Consider the following 20192-nt stretch of genomic DNA (forward strand, 5'->3'; position numbering starts at 1 on the left):
AGGACCTGTAGAGGGTTCTACTCAAATCTTAGGCTGCCGACTGACTACTGGGTGTGTGTGAGAAACTACTAAACTGAGAGAAAAAAACAGTAGAAAAAGGCAGATGAGCAATCAATCTCCAGAACTGACTATGGTCAGAAATACTTTGTGTTCACACCAGCCCGAGTGGAAAGATTTTTAAACACATGGAACATTGAATATAGATTTGAGAAGAGAATTACACTGGTAGTGGGGCTAAATCAGCTCTAAATAGCTACCTTTGAACTCACCCAAGAAAGTTGTAAAGAAAGATTCAAAGGGTCAGATTGTTCAATTAATTTAACTGTGTCCTAGAGCAAAACCGAAAAAATTTAAGTAAATACCAAAAAAAGAGAAATTCAACATGAAAATCTGTGTCTATAATCCATCCCAAAATTACCACACATATTGGCCGGGCGCGGTGGCTCAAGCCTGTAATCCCAGCACTTTGGGAGGCCGAGACGGGCGGATCACGAGGTCAGGAGATCGAGACCATCCTGGCTAACACAGTGAAACCCCGTCTCTACTAAAAAAAAAAAAATACAAAAAGCTAGCCGGGCGAGGTGGCTGGCGCCTGTAGTCTCAGCTGCTCGGGAGGCTGAGGCAGGAGAATGGCGTAAACCCGGGAGGCGGAGCTTGCAGTGAGCTGAGATCCGGCCACTGCACTCCAGCCCGGGCGACAGAGCGAGACTCCGTCTCAAAAAAAAAAAAAAAGAAAAAATTACCACACATACAAAATGTATTAAAATAGAATTTATAATAAGGAGAAAAATAAGCAAAACAAATGGTTCACAAATTACAAACATGATGTAATTAGTAAATAAGAATATTAAAACTTTATTCTTATGCTTCTTACTTCCAAAAGGTAGATAATTACATGAGCATAATGAAGAAAGAAATAAAGATTTTTTAAAAAGCCAAATCAAACTTATTGCTTCAGGAAATAAAAAATATAATGCCTAAAATTAAAAATACACTTTATGAGATTACCAGTACATTAGACAGTGTAGAAGCAAAGATTGGTCAATATGAAGATATAGCAATAAAAACTTTTTTTTTTTTAATCCAAGGAAAATAACTGAAAAAAATCAACAAAGCATGACAGAGAAGTGGAAGAATATTAACTAACCACACATATGTGTATCTGGAATAGCAGACGGGAAAAGGATAAAGAGACAGAAAAAGTATTTGAAAAAATAATGCTAAAAATTTTCCAAATTTGAAAACAATAAACCCACAAATTGAAGAATATTAGCCCAAAGCACAAAAAATAGGAAGATAACTACTTAAAGACAAATGATAATAGAACTGCTGAAAACCAATAATAAAGAGAAAATATTTGAAAATAGCCAGGAAAAGATACACTGTGAATCAAAGACAAAAAAATACATTGGCATATCATCAGAAATAATGCAATCTAGAACAGAGTGGAGTGACATCGAAGAGATAAAAAGAAAATAGAAAAAGTCAACCTAGAATTGTATAAGCATGACTACGTCTTTTTAAAAATAAAGACAAAATAAAGACTTCTTAAGAAAACAGTCATCACTCCTAGACCAGCATTATAAGAAATGTTAAAGGATGTTCTAGCAAAAAGATAATGACAAAAAGAAATTTAGATATTTGCTAAGGAATTAATAAAACCAGAAATCATTAATATGCTGGTAGGTAAACATGAAATATTTTTATTATATTTAAGAAATCGGATAAAAATAAAATTATTTAAAAATAATAACTTGCCAGACACCATGGCTCACGCCTGTAATCCCGGCACTTTGGGAGGCTGAGGTGGGTGGATTACTTGAAGTCAGGTTTTCAAGATCAGCCTGACCATTGTGCTGAAACCCCAACTCTACTAAAAATACAAAAATTAGCTGGGCTTGGTAGCGCACCTGAAATCCCAGCTATCCGAGAGGCTGAGGCATGAGAATCGCTTGAACATGGGAGGCGGAGGTTGCAGTGAGCCAAGATTGTGCCACTGCACTCCAGGCTGGGTGACAGAGTGAGACTCTGTCTCAAAAAGTAAGTAAATAAATAAAAATAATAATTTATTTTGGAGTTTATTATACACATAAAAAAATATGTGACAACAATAGCACAAAATCTAGGTGATAAAAACAGAAATAAAATACTAGAACATTCTTATGCTGTGCTTGGAGTGGTATAATATTATTTGAAGGTAGACAATAATATGTTAAACATGTATACAATAAAGCATAGAACAACTTCGAAAACAAAACATTACAAACAATAAAAAAGCTCAAAAAGGTATAACTAATAAATCAATAAAGCCAATACAATTCAACTTAAGAAAACATTCAATTATTCTAAAATAAGAGATATATTAATTTCTACTGTGGAATCACACATTAACTCACAACTTATCAGTGCACACAACTGACATTTATTATCTCACACAGTTTCTGAGGGGCATAAATTCAAAAATGCCTTAACTAGGTGGTTCTTATTCAGGGTCTCTAGGGAGGGTGCAACTAAGAAAATGACTGTGTTTCCTTCAGCAGCACATAAACTTAAAGTGGAACAATACAGAGAAGATCGGCATGGCCACTGCACAAGGGTGACATGCAAATCTGTGAAGCATTTCATATTTTTGGAGTAGGATAACTATAGTTAACAACAATGTATTGTACATTTCAAAATAGAAGTGAGGACTTTAAATGTTCTCAATGCATACAAATGACAAATACTTGTGTTGATGGTTATCTTAAATACCCCAACTTGATCATTACACTTCTATGCATATAATAAAATATTACATGTACTTCATAAATATGTTCAAATAAAATGGATCAATAAAAATAAAACATAATCAGTTGGAAAAAACTCTCACTTAGTAGTTGATAAAACTAGTAGACAAAAATTAGTAAGAATGTAGAAGATTTGAAAAACAATATGAACAAATCTGACCTAATTAACGTTTTTGAACATTTCACCCAAAATAGTAAATTATACATTATTTTTATGTGACATGGAGTGTTTACCAAGATTAACAATATTTTGTGCCATAAAACAAGTCTCGATAAACTTAAAAGCCAAATGAATTTAAATTAGAAATCAATAACATTAAAATATGTGGAAGATTCCTAAATATTTGGAAACTAAACAATAAATTTTCAAATAACTAATGGTTTATAGAAGAAATACAAAGGAAATTAGAAAATATTTTAAACTGAGTAAGATGAAAATACGACATATCAAATGTGTGGGGCATAAGTAGAGTGTAGAAAGATATTTATAACATTAAACGTATATGTTTGAAAATTAGCAAGTTCACCATTAATATCTAAACTACCACTTTAAGGAGCAACAACAAAAAAAGACAGCAAGTTAAGCCCAAAGTAAGAAAAATAAAAAGAAGTAATAAGGATAGAAGAAGGAATCAATGAAATTTAAAAATAGACTAAAAAGGAGAAAAATCAATGAAACTGAAAGCTGATTATTTGGGAAGATCAAGAAAATTGAAAAGCCCCAGCAAGACTGATCAGGCTTGAAAGAAAATATGAAATACAAATTGCCATTATCAATGATAAAAGAGAAAACATCACCACAGAACCTATCAGGATTTTTAAAATTGTACAGAAATGCTGTAAATAGGTTTAACAAATTAAATAAAATGGACAAATTCCTCAAAAAATAAGCCAACATTCATATTGAATTACATACATACTGAATTTACATTAAATTACATATTCCATGTGTAATTATATATTCAATATGTAATTTGAGATTCACTATTTTAAGAAACTACAAAACAAAAACTACATAATCATTTCGATAAATGCATGAAAAGCATTTTATAAAATGCAACATCTAGTCAGATAAAAATTCTCAGCACACTAGTAGAAGAATAAATAGAAGGGATTTTCCTTCAGCAGATAAAGAAAATCTTTATGAAACTTGTAATTACCATGACACATAATTATGGAAGACTGAATATTCTCCCTCTAAGATTGGGAACAAGGCAAAGATTCCCATTTTTATCACTTCTATTACTTATTTTTCTACAGGTCCTCAAAAGTACAATAAGACCAGAAAAAGAAATAAAAGGTATGTGGATTTAAAAGGAAGAAATAAAACTACCTTTAATAATAAATGACATGATTATCAAGGTGGAAAATTCTAGGAATTAATATTAAAGACACAAAAATAACAAATGAATTTAGCAAAACTCCAGGATATTAATATACAACATCAATTATTTTTCTACATACAAAACCAAACAATTGGAAATTATAATAAAATAACACTACTTATAATAGCATCAAAAATAATACTTACAATAAATTTTGAAAAAAGAAGTGCACAGCATATAAACTGAAAACAACAGAACATCACTGAGAAAGACTAAAGATCTAAATAGATGCAGATACAGTGCTTAAAAGGCATTAAAAGATTCATAGTGTTAAGGTGTCAGTTCTCAAATTGACCTATACAGCCAACAAAATCTCCATCAAAATTCCACAAATTTCATTCGAAAATGTATATAGAAATGCAAATAAACTCTAGAATAGTTAAAACAATTTTGAAAAAGAACAAAGTTGGACGACTTTACCTGACTTCAAGACTTATTATACACTAGAATGTTAAACACAGTGTGTTGCTATAAAGACAGACACGTAGATCAATGAAATATCACAGAGTTCAAAAATGAATCCACACTTTTTTTTTTTTTTTTTTTTGAGATGGAGTCTCACTCGTCACTCAGGCTGGAGTGCAGTGGTGTGATCTGGACTCACTGCAAGCTCTGCCTCCCGGAACCCACACTTTTATGACTAGTTGATAGTTGACAAAGTTTCTAGGGCAATTCAATGAGGGAAAGGATTATCTTTTCAGGAAAGTGTATGAAAAAATTGAATACTCATAAGTAGAAAAACAAAATGAAACAAAAACCCAATAAATTTGGACCCATGACGCTTACCTCACAACATAATAATGAACTGAAAATGTATAATAAACTAAATGTAAAAAATAAAACTGTTAAATGTTTGTAACAAAGCACAAAGGAAAGTCTTAGTGATCTCCCATTAGGACATAAAACTCACACAGTTTAAAAGAAAAAAAGTCAATAAATTAGACTTCCTCAGAATTAAAAATTTTGCTCTTCAAGTGAAAATGAAAGGTCAAACCACAGACTAGAAGAAAATATTTACAACACATACATCTGACAAGGATTTATATCCAGAAAACACAAAAAACTCCCACAACTCAATAATAAGAAGACAACTAAGTGATGTTATTCAATTTATCTTATTTGATTCTCACAATAACCCTGTGAAGTGCATCAGTAGCCCCATTTTGGATAATAAAATTATTGCTCAGACACGTTGTAAGTCTAAGTCGCATAGTAAGTGACGAAAGGTTTCAAACCTCGTCTTTCAGATTCTTCAGCTCAGGTTTTCATTAACTGTATAACTAAAGTACTACTTTTCAGAAAGCTATAGGCAACCAGATTACATGACATGTTTCATGAAAGGAATTGGCATGATTAGGCCTCAGGATCCCTCAAAACACACACACATACACCAACCATGCACACACACCACCCCTTCACAACCCCAACACACATACCACACACACCACACGCACTCCCCCACACATACCCTGCAACACACACACACACACACCCCACACACAAACACTCCACACATCATACACATACATGACACATATACATTCACTCCCCCACACACCACACACACCCTCCTATGGACACATCCCCAACCCCGTACACCACACATACACACACACACTCCCCACATCCCCCCGCACATATCCCACACCCCACACATGCTGCACACACACACACACACACATACACACACACACCTTCCATAATTTTCAGTTATTTCTTTGGAAGAACCATGGTTAACAGACCTCACTATGAAGAACCTATTTAAGATCTTCAAAATTCTTCAGTGGCCAAATTGAGGAAAGCTATTCATGCTGTTTCCCAGTGCTGAATGAAAATACAAAACCCTCTGTTTAAAAACTATTGAGAATTTCAGGACAAAAATGGCGGAGCATTAAACCAAGCATGGTGCCTTCTCAATGTCCTGTGTGTGCTTCTGTCTATAGAGATCAGCACTTGCCCAGACCTGTAGTACTGGCTCCTCAGATGGCTGAGGTGGGAGGGCTGCTTGAGCCCAGAAGTTCTGGGTTACAGTGAAGCATGATCACACCACTAAAGTCCAGCCTGGGTAACAGAGACCCTGTCTTCAACAAATAAGAAGAATTTTAAAATAGGAAATTGGCAGCAGTCTGAGATCGAACTGCAAGGTGGCAGTGAGGCTGGGGGTGGGGCGTCCATCATTGCTGAGGCTTAAACAAAGTGGCTGGGAAGCTCGAACTGGATGGAGCCCATCCCAGCTCAAGGAGGCCTGCCTGCCTCTGTAGACTCCACCTCTGGGGGCAGGCATAGTTGAACAAAAGGCAGCAGAAACTTCTGCAGACTTAAACATCCCTGTCTGACAGCTTTGAAGAGAGTAGTGGTTCTCCCAGCACAGAGTTTGAGATCTAAGAATGGACAGACTGCCTCCTCAAGTGGGTTCCTCACTCTCTAGTAGACTAACTGGGAGACATCTCCCAGTAGGAGTCACTGATAACCTCATACAGCCGGGTGCCCCTCTGAGACAAAGCTTCCAGAGGAAGGACCAGGCAGCAACATTTGCTATTCTGCAATATTTGCTGTTTTGCAGCCTCCACTAGTGATACCCAGGTAAACAGGGTCTGGAGTGGACCTCCAGCAAACTTCCACAGACCTGCACCTGAGGATCCTTACTGTTAGAAGGAAAACTAGCAAACAAAAGGACATGCACATCAAATCAACATCTGTATGTCACCATCATCAAAGATCAAAAGTAAATAAAACCATAAAGCAGGGGAGAAACCAGAGCAGAAAAGCTGAAAATTCTAAAAATCAGAATGCCTCTTTTCCTCCAAAGGAACGCAGCTCCTTGCCAGGAACAGAACAAAGCTGGATGGAAAATGACTTTGACGAGTTAAGAGAAGAAGGCTTCAGAGGATCGGTAATAACAAACTTCTCAGAGCGAAAGGAGGATGTTTGAACCCATCACAAAGAAGCTAAAAACCTTGAAAAAAGATTAGACAAATGGCTAACTAGAATAAACAGTGTACAGAAGACCTTAAATGAGTTGATGGAGCTGAAAACCAAGGCACGAGAACTATGTGACACATGCATAAGCTTCACTAGCTGATTTGACCAAATGGAAGAAAGGTTATCAGTGATTAAAGATGAAATGAATGAAATGAAGTGAGAAGAGAAGTTCAGAGAAAAAAGTAAAAAGAAATGAGAAAGCCTCCAGAAATATGGGACTATGTTAAAAGACCAAATCTACAACTGATTGGTATACATGAAAGTGATGGGGAGAATGGAATCAAATTGGAAAACACTCTTCAGGATATCGTCCAGGATAACTTTCCCAACCTAGAAAGGCAGGCCAACATTCAAATTCGGGAAATACAGAGAATACGACAAAGATCCTCCTTGAGAAGAGTAACTCCAAGACACGTAATTGTCTGATTCACCAAAGTTGAAATAAAGGAAAAATGTTAAGGGGAGCCAGAGAGAAAGGTCGGGTTACCCACAAAGAGAAGGCCACCAGACTAAGAGCAGATCTCTCAGCAGAAACTCTACAAGCCAGAAGAGAGTGGGGGCCAATATTCAACATTCTTAATGAAAAGAATTTTCAACACAGAATTTCATATGCAGTCAAACTAAGCTTCATAAGTGAAGGTGAAATAAAAACCTTTGCAGACAAACAAATGCTGAGAGATTGTGTCACCACCAGGACTGCCTTCCTGAAGGAAGCACTAAATGTGGAAAGGAACAACCAGTACCAGCCACTGCAAAAACATGCCAAATTGTAAAGAACATTGATGCTAGGAAGAAACTGCATCAACTAAATATAACCAGCTAACCTCGTAATGACAGGATCAAATTCACACATAACAATATTAACCTTAAATATAAATGGGCTAAAGGCCCCAATTAAAAGACACTGACTGGTAAATTGGATAAAGAGTCAAGATCCATCAGTGTGCTGTATTCAGGAGACCCATCTTATGTGCAGAGACACACATAGGCTCAAAATAAAGGGATGGAGGAAGATCTATCAAGCAAATGGAAAACAAAAAAAGCAGGGGTTGCAATCCTAGTCTCTGATAAAACAGACTTTAAACCATCAAAGATCAGAAGAGACAATGAAGGTCATTACATAATGGTAAAGGGATCAATTCAACAAGAAGAGCTAACTCTCCTAAATATATATGCACCCAATACAGGAGCACCCAGATTCATAAAGCAAGCCCTTAGAGACCTACAAAGAGACTTAGACTCCCATACAATAATAATGGGAGACTTTAACACCCCACTGTCAACATTAGACAGATCAACGAAACAGAAAGTTAACAAGGATATCCAGGAATTGAACTCAGCTCTACACCAAGCAGACCTAATAGACATCTACACAACTCTCCACCCCAAATCAACAGAATATACATTTTTCTCAGCACCACATTGCACTTATTCCAAAATTGACCAGATACAGTTGCAAGTAAAGCACTCCTCAACGAATGTAAAAAAAAAAAAAACAGAAATTATAACAAACTGTCTCTCAGACCACAGTGCCATCAAACTAGAACTCAGGATTAAGAAACTCACTCAAAACCACTCAACTACATGGACACTGAGCAACCTGCTCCTGAATGACTACTGGGTACATAACGAAATGAAGGCAGAAATAAAGATGTTCTTTGAAACCAATGAAAACACAGACACAACATACCAGAATCTCTGGGACACATTTAAAGCAGTGTGTAGAGGGAAATTTATAGCACTAAATGCCCACAAGAGAAAGCAGGAAAGATCTAAAATTGACACCCTAACATCACAATTAAAAGAACTAGAGAAGCAAGAGCAAACACATTCAAAAGCCAGCAGAAGGCAAGAAATAACTAAGATCAGAGTAGAACTGATGGAGACAGAGACACAAAAAAACCTTCAAAAACAATCAATGAATCCAGGAGCCGCTTTTCTGAAAAGATCAACAAAATTGATAGACCGCTAGCAAGACTAATAAAGAAAAGAGAGAAGAATCAAATATACACAATAAAAAATGATAAAGCAGATATCACCACTGATCCCACAGAAATACAAACTACCATCAGAGAATACTATAAACACCTCTATGCAAATAAACTAGAAAATTTTGAAGAAATGGATAAATTCCTGGACACATACACCCTCTGAAGACTAAACCAGGAAGAACTTGAATCCCTAAATAGACCAATAACAGGCTCTGAAATTGAGGCAATATTTAATAGCCTACCAACCAAAAAAAAGTCCAGGACCAGAGCGATTCACAGCTGAATTCTACCAGAAGTACAAAGAAGAGCTGGTACCATTCCTTCTGAAACTATTCCAATCAATAGGAAAAGGGGGATTCTTCCCAACTCATTTTATGAGGCCAGCATCATCCTGATACCAAAGCCTGGCAGAGACACAACAAAAAAAAGAAAATTTTAGACCAATATCCCTGATGAACATTGATGCAAAAATCCTCATTGCAAAAATCCTCAATAAAATACTGGCAAACCAAATCCAGCAGCACATCAAAAAGCTTATCCACCATGATCAAGTGGGCTGCATCCCTGGGATGCAAGGCTGGTTCAACATATGCAAATCAATAAACGTTATCCATCATATAAACAGAACCAAAGATAAAAAACACATGATTATCTCAATAGATGCAGAAAAGGCCTGTGACAAAATTCAACAGTCCTTCATGCTAATAAACTAGGTATTGATGTGACATATCTCAAAATAATAAGAGGTATTTATGACAAACCCACAGCCAATTTCATACTGAATGGGCAAAAACTGGAAGTATTCACTTTGAAAACTGGCCCAAGACAGGGATGCCCTCTCTCACTACACCTATTCAACACAGTGTTGGAAGTTCTGGCCTGGACAATCAGGCAGGAGAAAGAAATAAAGTGTATTCCATTAGGAAAAGAGGAAGTCAAATTGTTCCTGTTTGCAGATGACATGATTGTATATTTAGAAAACCCCATCATCTCAGCCCACAATCTCCTTAAGCAGATAAGCAACTTCAGCAAAGTCTCAGGATATAAAATCAATATGCAAAAATTACAAGCATTCCTATAAACCAATAACACACAGAGAGGGCCAAATCATGAGTGAACTCCTATTCGCAATTGCTTCAAAGAGAATAAAATACCTAGGGATCCATCTTACAAGGGATATGAAGGACCTTTTCCAGGAGAACCACCACTGCTCAATGAAATAAAAGAGGAAACAAACAAATGGAAGAACATTCCATGCTCACAGATAGGAAGAATCAATATCATGAAAATGGCCAAACTGCATAAGGCAATTTATAGATTCAGTGCCATCCTCCCCAACCTACCAATGACTTTCTTCACAGAACTGGAAAAAAACTACTTTAAAGTTCATATGGAACCAAAAAAGAGCCCTCATTGCCAAGACAATCCTAAGCCAAAAGAACAAAGTTGGAGGCATCATGCTACCTGACTTCAAACTATACTACAAGGCTACAGTAACCAAAACAGCATGGTACTGATATCAAAACAGAGATATAGACCAATGGAACAGAATAGAGCCCTCAGAAATAATACTACACATCTACAACCATCGGATCTTTGACAAACCTGACAAAAACAATTAATGGGGAAAGGATTCTCTATTTTATAAATGGTGTTGAGAAAACTGGCTAGCCATATGTAGAAAACTGAAACTGGATCCCTTCCTTCCACCTTATATAAAAATTAATTCAAGATGGATTAAAGACTGAATTGTTAGACCTAAAACCATAAAAACCCTAGAAGAAAACCTAGGCAATACCATTCAGGACATAAGCATGAGCAAGGACTTCATGACTAAAATACCAAAAGCAATGGCAACAAAAGCTAAAATAGACAAATGGAATCTAATTAAACTAAAGAGCTTCTGCACTGCGAAAGAAACTACCATCAGAGTGAACAGGCAACTTACAGAATGGGAGAAAATTTTTGCAATCAACCCATCTGACAAAGGGCTAATATCCAGAATCTACAAAGAACTTAAACACATTTACAAGAAAAAAATCAAACAATCCCATCAAAAAGTGGACAAAGTATATGAACAGACACTTCTCAAAAGAAGACATTTATGCAGCCAACAGACACATGAAAAAATGCTATCATCACTGGCCATTAGTGAAATGCAAATCAAAACCACAATGAGATACCATCTCACACCAGTTAGAAGGGTGATCATTAAAAAGTCAGGAAACAACAGGTGCTGGAGAGGATGTGGAGAAATAGGAACACTTTTACATTGTTGGTGGGACTGTAAACTATTTCAACCATTGTGGAAGACAGTGTGGTGATTCCTCAAGGATCTCGAACTAGAAATACCATTTGACACAGCCATCCCATTACTGGGTATATACCCAAAGGATTACAAATCATGCTGCTATAAAGGCACATGCACACGTATGTTTATTGCAGCACTATTCACAACAGCAAACACTTGGAACCAACCCAAATGTCCATCAATGATAGACTGGATTAAGAAAATGTGGCACACATATACCATGGAATACTATGCAGCCATAAAAATAGATGAGCTCATGTCCTTTGTAGGGACATGGATGAAGCTGGAAACCATCATTCTGAGCAAACTATTGCAAGGACAGAAAGCCAAACACCGTACGTTCTCACTCATAGGTGGGAATTGAACAATGAGATCACTTGGACACAGGGTGGGGAATATCACACACTGGAGCCTGTTGTGGGGTGGGGGGAGGGGGGAGAGATAGCATTAGGAGATATACCTAATGTAAATGACGAGTTACTGGGTGCAGCACATCAATATGGCACATGTATACATATGTAACAAACCTGTATGTTATGCACACGTACCCTAGAACTTAAAGTATAATAAAAAATAAATTAATTTATCTATTAATTAAAATAAAATAAAAAGAAAGCTACTCATACTTCAGCGACGGAACTGGAGACCCAACTTGCTCACAGGGGAAAGGTTTTTAAGCCTAAAATTAGAGTGAATGAGAAAGGATATGACCTCTCTGCCAGCAGACAGTCCCCAAAACAGAAGAAAGAGGGCTACACTGTGTTCAATACCTTGTTTCCTAACTTACCAATTATTGGGGCCCGTCTCCTGCCCTGGGGGAATGACCAGGAAGGTTGACACAAGAGGCCAATTGTGTTACTCTAACAGGGGTCGCTGCAAATACAAACAGAAAACAAGGTTGTAAGTTCTACCCTCCTCCAACAGAGGGCAGCATTCACGTCGTAGACCTTAATCTATCTCCAGTCTCAGTATCATGCTCAAAACGTATTTGTTAATCAAGTTGTTAACTGTCAGGTTGATGACCTCCAAAGAGAAACCAGCTTTCAGAGTCAGGCCTCACTCCTGCTTTTGTTCCTCTCTAACTGTATGCCCTGAGGCAAGTAATGGAGCCTCTTTGATTTCATCAACTGTAAAATCCAGATGGCAAACACCTAGCTCACAGGAGCCTGGTGAAGGTTAATGTCTGTCAAGTTTATCCCAATGCTGGTGGGAGGGAGACAGGCGTTCAAAGAGGCGAGCTCCCCTCTTCTTTTTTCTAATAAAATCTGCTCTCAGAAAAAAAAAAAAAAATCTAGTACACATCGTTGTCATTTATGCTTCCTCCAATGAATTTTCCTCTCAGGGCTTTTATTTATTTTTTTTCTTTCTTTTTTTTTTTTTCCTGTTTCAGTCCCTTCCCTCAGTGTTATGAAAGGCTAATTCCGTCACTTAGTTAGAAGCCAAAGAAAAAGAATTCAAGAGAAGGGTGTGGTTCTGGAAATCAGGTGGAAATCAGGATCCCTCTGGAGTATGCTGTTGTCATTATTTTCAATTCCACCCGCTTCCCACACCCCACATCTGTTTAATGCCAAATTATTTTTTTCTGAAGGATTGTTAAGGGGACATATGTACCTTAGATGGCAAGAGGGATATGAAGGATAATGGGAAATGAGGAAAGAAATAAGTAAGATTCGTGTCCTGATTGCATTGCCTCTAAAAACAAATGAAATGGGACTCAGGATCTGTGACTTTGCACTGCGATGTTTAGAGAATTGAAACCTAGTGTGCTTGAATTGCTCCTTAATGGTGTACAGAATTACAAGACATTAAATTACTATAGAGGAGTGCAGACAGAATTTATCTGAGTAAAGTCACCTTTAGCTTTTTAAGTTAGCCATTAGGCAGCCTAAATGCTAGAAGATGCCACAATTACTAGTTTTGTTGAGAGCACAGTGGAATATATTCCTAAGGAGTTAGACCCCACCCACAGCTGGATATCACGAGAAAAGCAAATGCCAAATACCTGTGCCACTTTGCCTGAGGTGCCTATATATATCAACTCTATTGCAAGGAAATCAGTGTAAGAGAAATTAAAGCTGCAAAGGGAACTTGAGAGCCACATAGAAGCTGCTTCGTATATTGGAAATGACACAGCCTTTGGGAACAGGCAGGACTAAAATTGAATCCCAATTCTATTTCCTTGTTGAGGGACCTTGGGCAAATATTTTTCCCATTAAGTAGAACGAATACTGACATCGTTCATGCCTTTTGTAGTGACTGAATGAGCTGCTTCATGGTGGGTGGTACTGCAGACTAGTAAAGTGAGTAGGCTTCCAACCTAGAGTGCCTGGTTTTTAATTTTGCTTTGCAGTATGACTAGCAGTGTGACCTCACTTAGTCTATGTCTCTTATTTCCTCATTCATAAATAAGACTATTAATAATACCTATTCTATACAGTTGTGAGAATTAAATGAGCTAACGTATACACAGTAGTGTGGAACTTAAAAAGGACTTAAGAGGTTGGGCACAGTGGCTCACGACTGTAATTTCAGCACTTTGGGAGGCCGAAGAGAGCGGATGGCGTGAGGTTAGGGGTTCTAGACCAGCCTGGCCATCATGGTGAAACCCTGTCTCTACTAAAAATACAATAATTAGTTGGGCATGGTGGCACGTGCCTGTAATCACAGCTACTTGGGAGGCTGAGATACAAGAATCGCTTGAACCTGGGAGGTGCAGGTTGCAGTGAGCTGAGATCGCGCTGTTGCACTCCAGCCTGGGTGACAAGAGCGAAACTCAGTCTTGAAAGAAAAAAAAAAAGGACTTAAGAGTCATTAACTGTTATGTAAAATGCCTATTACTGGAGGGTGGATTCTTTCTCCTTTTCTTCCTCGTAATTTCATCCATCAGAACAAAGGTTTCACAGGAGTTTAAATGATTTGAGGAGGTCTAAATAAACGTTTCTTCCAAAATCATTTCCCCAACAGGCTAAAACAACCATTATGAGTTATTTTGTTTACAGGCACTGTATCCCCCATTATAATAGAAAACACATAATCTAGAGAGATATATTATTTCTCTATTCTTACATCAAAACTTTATCAACTTCTGTAGATTAATTTGATCAATAGAGTTGCAACTGTTCAAAAAGTCCAAGAATGGAGATAAAACCTTGAACTGGTAAGTTGTGAGGAGATCATAGGAAAGGACAGAGGAATGATCTGGGAAAAATCTGGCTTGGATTTTACAAGGGAGTGGAGGAACCCCTGCACCGTCATGGGGAATTGGGGTGATGTCAAATATATGTGGGATTTAACTTTGTACTCTTAAAACAATATATGCCCATTTTCCCCACCCCCCCCTCCCCCATTTGGGTGGATTGTCTATCTTGGCTATTCTGAATAATGCTGCAGTGAACATGAGGGTGCAGATATCTCTTCAAGATGCTTATTTCCTTTCCTTTGGATATATACCCAGAAATGGGATTGCTGGATCATAAGTTGATTCTATTTTTAGTTTTTGAGGAATCTTTATACTGTTTTCCACATTTATTCCCATATTCTCATTTACATTACCATCAACAATATACAAGCATTTTCTTTTCTCCATATCCTTATCAAAATTTGCTATCTTTAGTCTGCCTTTAAAAAAAAATAGACTTTCTAACGGGTGTCAGGTAATATTACATTGTGGTCCTGATTTGCATTTCTCTGATGATTAGTGATCTTAAGCATAAAAATAATTAATGTTTATTGAAAGCCACTTTGTATAAGCCAGACACTATTCTAAGCACTTTGGATGTGCTAATTTCTGTAGCCCTGTGAGGTCCTATTATTCCAATTTTATGGTAGAGAAAATTAAGACAAATAAAAATTAAGCTTGTCCAAGTTCGCATGGGTAACAAATGGACGAGCTGGCATTGCAAACCAGGCATTCTGTTGTTGCCAATGTCTTCGCCACTTACCATTAAGTTCTATTGCTTCTTCGCTAAGATATACTGAAACAAGTGACAGTCCATTTTCTTCCATATTATTCATACTACCTCCCTTTTTTATGCCTTGAGATACATTTTAGTTGGTACACTGGTACAGTTAGTGGTTTCTTTCATGGCCATGGAATTGACTGTAGTAACTATGAGCAGTGTGTGCAAGACTCCAGCACATCCAGGTAAAAAATAGAAAAGAGAGCTCAACACTTTGAGCTAATTACATGCTGAATTTTTTTTTCTCCTGCTGAGTTGATCGAGTTTTCAACATAACTGTTGCCTATACAACAGTCTGTTTGTGTGCCAGTGAACATGAGGTTTTGTTATTTTCCCTAAGTATTCTACACCTTGTGTGTCATTGAAATCGACGTTACAACAAATCTATCAGTTCAAGCAATATTATTATGTTAAAAACACATGATGATCTAGAGGATTTTGTGTTTTTCAAGTAACCTGTTTTATTAATTAATCATAAGTGTTGTCTGGTGTTGATTAAATTTCCATGGAGAAAGAGATAGCATAGGATTTATATGTCCAGAATCACACAATAAAAGCTAAGTCAAATAAAGGCTAATTATATTAGCCAATATTTGAGTACTTTTCATAAATCAGAAATTGACCAAGTGGATTCCTATAGATGTTATCTTATTAAATAATCTCAACCTCAAGAGGCTATACTGTTTTGATATATATTCTATGGGAAATATCGGTTTAGAATATTATTTAGAATTATTGGTGAGAAACTGAGATTTAGAATAAATTATTTTCCCAGGATTAGATATATGTTGTGGGACCAGAATCTAAACCAACTATGCTTGGCTGCAGACCGCAAACTCTTAGATTTACTCTATGCTGTCTCTCTAATTATTTGTAGTCTGGTTATGAGGATATTTCATATCCCAAATTCTACCTCAATGGCTCAGTGATCTTCTCTGAGAATAAATTGTGATAATTATAAATCTTAATTACTCCCTGGAAGAGATCAATGAGAAGAATAATAAAGTAATGGTGTAATGCTGAAGTGGGTTCTGCTGAGGTAGGATGCATTATTCATGCTGTTCTTTCACCTTCCCTTGTCTATATATTAAATATGCATTTACTTTTCAAGATTAAGTTCAAAGTAACTGACAACCTCTTTGATGTTTGTCATAATTCTCCATTTCTTCCTTTTAGTAGAAATTGTACCATTTCTATTGTGAACTGATGTATGCATATATTATGAACCCCATGTACATGTATTGTGAATTCAAGGTATACAGGCCAATCTTGGCACTGATAACTCTTTTTTACTCTTCGTTGTTTATCTATACCTGTTTCTAGACAGCATATGGTGGAAAGCCACTATATCTCATTCATTTTTGCATCTCCAGAACCTGCACAGTAATAACCATGTATTTGTAATGCATTATTATTTGTTGAATCAATCCATCAATCTATAAACCTTTAGTGGAAAAACAGACTGCAATAGTGATATATGGGTCCTTTGGCCCTGGAAGAGTGGGTTTAGTGTGTTGTTACATGTAAATGCCAATCTAATAGTCATAGTGTTTGAAAAATAAAAGATATCATTTTACTTCTTATCTTTTTATTGAGTTTTTAAAAATCAAATATTTATTTCATAAAGAATGCATGTCTATTATTGACAATTTAGAAATATAAATAGGCAAAATGGGAATATAAGTTATTCATAATCCCAGCCACAGATAATCATCATGAACATTTTTACAGGTGCCATGTAGAACTTTTCTATGTAGACAAATCTGTGAGTTATTCAGCATGTATTCTAACCCGTTTCTAACATATCTTTCTGAAATCTAGAAACTAGAAAGCTAAAAAAATGCATCCTTTGCAAGTTTAGTTCTTGATATGGTTTGGCTCTGTGTCCCCGCAAACATCATCTCAAATTGTAATCACCACATGTTGAGGGAGGAACCAACTGGGAGGTGATTGGATCATGGGGGCAGATTTCTCCCTTGCTGTTGGTTGTGATAGTGAGTGGGTTCTCACAAGACCTGGTTGTTTGATAAGTGTCTGGTGCTTCCTCTATATCTCTCTCTCTCTCTGTCTCTCTCTCTCCTGCCACCAGGTAAGATGTGTCTTGTTTCCCCTTCGCCTTCTGCCATGGTTGTAAGTTTCCTGAGACCTTCCAGCCATGCAGAACTGTGAGTCAATTAAACTTCTTTTGTTCATAAATTACCCAGTTTCAGGTAGTATCTTTTAGCATTGTGAGAACGGACTAATACAGCTCTGCATGTGGGTTAGATGAGATTTAGTGGAAGAGAGTAAAGTGATGTGATGATATTACTTGGAGAGACTCATGGCAGAAATGCTTGATTCTTTTGAGACAGTGAAGGTGGAGGTTCTAGTGTGTGGTCTGTGAAAACATGGATGTAGTGGGAGGGGAGTGACACAGAGGAGTTCCTGCTAGAACAGTCCTGTGGTATTGATGGTGGTGTTACTCAGCAGCCCCTGTACCAAAGTCTTGCCTTCAATAAATACTACCTTTCTGGAAACTGCAAATGATCATTCCAAGTAATTATTTTGCCATTCTGCATAATGGGTGACCAGTGTTGCATTCTCTAATGACAATGGATACTCATTGTGTTTGAAAGATGTGTTTCTTTGATGTGTTTTTTCTGGTTACAAGGCATCTGTGCTTTGTTCCCTATCTTCTCCAGTATCATCCCCACAAAATACAATTCTGAAGTTCACTTATTTGTAATAAGATAACCTGTAAAACAAATCATATTAAACTAACAAGAATGAATTGTATTGTTTCTAACCAGATATCCTAGCAAATAGAGTAATTATTAAAATAAGTGGTTGTCAGTAACACACACTCAAGAAAAGGGAGATCTCAGGTTGGTACTGACCTAATTAAATTTGAAGACAGTGAGTATCCATTGTCAGTAGAGAATGTAACAGTGGCTGCCCACTGCACAGGGTGACAGATTGTTACTTGGAATAATCACTTGTGGCTTCCTGCAATGCAGTGTCTATGGAAGGCAAGGCTATGGCACAGGGGTGCTGAATAACAAACATCATCATGAAGTGTACAGAGTAGACTGGTAATTCGTAACGGTGTGGGAGGATGTTAAAAATTTAAAGCATAAACATGTGGTTTTAAATTCTTAAAATGTAGTCATAGAACTAAGGAGTTTTTATAACTGTCCTAAGAGTATATTACTCTTATTATAAGAGTGCATTACCTTTTATTGCTGCTGATTTGATGGAGACTATAATCAGATCCAAAATGTGATCTTTCATATTACTGAAATACAATATAGGTTAAATTCTTAGCCAGGCCTCCTACATGATAATTAGGGTATTGATTGGGAAACAATGATACTCTGAAAATTGGAAGAAGAACACTTGCAATGATTTGGATAACTTTTTATACCTTAAACCTCCCAATTCTGCTGAACCTCCTTTGCTGTCAGAAACCTCCCTTTTTGGAGCTGATTCTTGTAATTAACTCTTATCCAACATCTACCAACTCTCATTACCTCTAAGCCTAAATGTAGAGGCAGATTCTAGCATTCCTGGGGTTAAGGAATAGGGGATTACAAAGTCAAACCTGAGACGAGAAGACTTGCACACCGAAACACTGCAAGGTTTGCTAATACCTGTCAACAAAAAGCATGGATGATTATGTAAGGATAGATTCTAAGGGAGATACAGTAAGTATTTTAGACTGGGCTTCATTTATTGATATAAATACTTTTGCCCAGAATTCTGCACTTAATGTGCTGGGTGGAGCAACTCATGGTTCTGGTTGTTTATCTTGTTGGTTGGCTAAAATCTGTATTCAACTGGGGAGCAGACTAAGTGAAATCAAGACATCAGAATTCCTGTGATCACGCAAAAAAAAAGAAATAAATAGGTTTAAAGACGTTGAATATGTGTAGTTAATCTATTATATGTGAGCCATTTACCCACACTTTATATCCCCTGAGAGATCAAAGAGAACATTCTCTTCACTACAAGACTGGGAAGTACATTGGTGAGCAGAGCACCACCCTCTTAGAAAAGTGGATGTACTTTGGATAAAGGGAGGAGGCATTGCCATTGAACGGGCTCCCTCATTGTAATCAAAATGATGATAGCTCTGGGTGGCGCTTAACTGGCTGAGGCAAGATGAAACAGCTAGCAATAATTTGTGGCAGGGCTCAGGAAGAAAAGATGCTAGCTTGACCATCAGGGATCTTTGCATGACGCAGTGACTATCATCAGGTTAATGGTATCCCCTGGAGCTGTGCAACAAGGTGGTATCATTTCTAGGAATGACAGATGTGGTAGTCCACTAAGATTCTAGTTCATCTGTATGACAATAACAAATTCAGTCATGTGTTACTTAATGATGGGTTGATGTTCTGAAAATTATGTCCATGGGCGATTTCATTATTGTGTGAACATCCTAGAGTATACTTATACAAACCTAGATTGTGTAGCCTACTACACACCTAGGTTGTATGGTATAGCCTAGTGTTCCTATGCTTCAAACCTGTGTAGCAAGTGACTGTACTGAATACTGTAGGCAATTATAATTCAAGGGTATTTGTGTATCTAAACATAACTAAACGTAGAAATAAATACAGCATAAAATATGAAAAATGATACGTCTGAATAGGGCACTTACCATGAACAGAGCTTGCTGGACTGCAAGTTGCTCTGTGTGAGTCAGTGAGTGAGTGGTAAGTGAATATGAAGGTCTATGATATTAGTGTACACTGCTAGATTTTATACACAAGATACACTTAGGTTACACTAAATTT

At 37.0% G+C, this 20192-nt stretch overlaps 1 non-coding gene across 1 annotated transcript; it reads left to right on the forward strand.

Annotated features, from left to right (window-relative positions):
• Positions 1-2524: 2524 nt before the first annotated feature.
• LOC117086431 lies at positions 2525-2631 on the forward strand. Its single transcript, XR_004438344.1, has one exon. It is a non-coding gene; the product is annotated as a U6 spliceosomal RNA (small nuclear RNA).
• Positions 2632-20192: the final 17561 nt, after the last annotated feature.

Source organism: Trachypithecus francoisi, unplaced genomic scaffold, assembly GCF_009764315.1.
Source record: "Trachypithecus francoisi isolate TF-2019V2 unplaced genomic scaffold, Tfra_2.0 Lachesis_group1, whole genome shotgun sequence".
NCBI classification, from domain to species: domain Eukaryota; kingdom Metazoa; phylum Chordata; class Mammalia; order Primates; family Cercopithecidae; genus Trachypithecus; species Trachypithecus francoisi.